The sequence below is a fragment of the Acyrthosiphon pisum genome, unplaced genomic scaffold, assembly GCF_005508785.2.
Source record: "Acyrthosiphon pisum isolate AL4f unplaced genomic scaffold, pea_aphid_22Mar2018_4r6ur Scaffold_20639;HRSCAF=21689, whole genome shotgun sequence".
Classification (NCBI taxonomy): domain Eukaryota; kingdom Metazoa; phylum Arthropoda; class Insecta; order Hemiptera; family Aphididae; genus Acyrthosiphon; species Acyrthosiphon pisum.
In genome coordinates, this window is record NW_021770020.1 from 5,029 (window position 1) to 6,851 (window position 1,823).

Below are 1,823 nucleotides of genomic sequence, written 5' to 3' on the forward strand. Positions count from 1 at the left end.
TATAATGCTATATAGATGTTTTTATTTTTATGCTAATAATGCAATTCAATTTAATTATCATTAACTTTATTTTTTTTTATTTTACATATGTTTTCTATATAGCTGAAATATAATAAGATGAAAATAAAAGCATCTAAATTTTATAACCACTGCAAAGTATATTGATGGCAGTTCTGAATCTGAATGGTCTGATGATGAGGATTTGTACACACCTTTACTACCACAAGATAGATGTGTTGTTTCTGATACTGATGATGATATTCCTACTAATGGAGATTATTTAGTCATTCCTGCATCTGATGATGAAATTACCTCAGAAGATGAAGATGATGTACCCCTTTCTATACTTTCTATAGGTTAGTTTCCAATAAATCAAAAAAAGCTAAGGAACCAAAACCAGTTTGGTTTGAGGAAAATTATATTACAAATCCAGAAACAATAACATTTACTGGTGATACAACATTACCAGAAAATATTTTGTCGCTAACTGATCCATATCAGTTTTCCAGTTTTTATTTCCACCCACGCTTATACAATATATAACTGATCAAACTAATATTTATGCATCACAAATTAGTCCTAATAAACTGCCAAATATTTGTGTAAAAGAAATAGAACAATTTATTGGTATATGTTTAAAAATGTCAGTTTGTAAGCTACCTTCTGTACGTCACCATTGGGGTTTAGACTGAATAATTTTTTACAATAGGATATTATAATCTTAAAAAGAGTTGTTTCATGTTTTTTTTTTACTTCTAATATATTTGTTTATTAATGATATAAGAAATTGTTTTTTATTGCATATTATACTCATTAATTTTAATGGTTATTTATAAATTTATTGCCTTTGTTATACAATTTAAGTATTTTGTTTTATTTATTGTTTACTCATATAGCCATATGTATTAAGTTTTACCAAAGAAGGTTTTACTAAAGAAGTCTTAAAGTTATATATTTTTGTCAATAAATTTAAGTTTATTAAAATACATATTTTGAAAATAGTTTTTTTTATGCCTATTTTAACAAACTATAGTATAGCTATACACATAAGGCCACTATATCCGTTATCTGCAATATAGGTTTCATAATAGCTTTTAACATAGTACCTATTCAACATTATACTTGAAAAAAATAATTATTAAAGTATAATATCCCTAGGTATGATGACTAGTGAACCGACAATTTGAAACAACTGAGAGCCGAGAATCACTATAGCGCATAAGTATAATAATATATGCATATAATGAATATTATGTTAGCATATTAAAATATATACATTTTACTTAGAGATGTAATATGTATATCGTGGTTTACGCCATCGTGTGCCGGTGCACAAACAGTCCAACTTTAGAAAAGTATACATATAATATTTTTTCAGCATTGCTGATAATTTCAGGACAACATGCAAATAATATGAATTCAACTTACCGGATACCGCATAAATTATAAATAATAATAATGATATTAATATAATAATATAATAATATTAAAATATAAAAATATAGTAATATAGTATACTATTATTCGTATGATGTTACACGGTTATGTTCGTCATCTCGTCCATACATGATGTAACGTGAACGCGTATCACCCTTTGATGTTTCGGCAAAATACCGACAATCAGCGGATCGGTGGTTTGTTACAGAAGTATGTTACAATTTCGCCGTTTTGTTACGCTAGTGTTTATACGGCTTAACACCGTTCCACCAGTGGTCGGTAAATTTGGCCGCATCAAAGGATGTCACGCGCAAACGTTACAAGTTAGCAAGTTACCTAACCCCCAACAACCTATGCTCGGGAAACCTAGTTTCTGCCTATCGGGC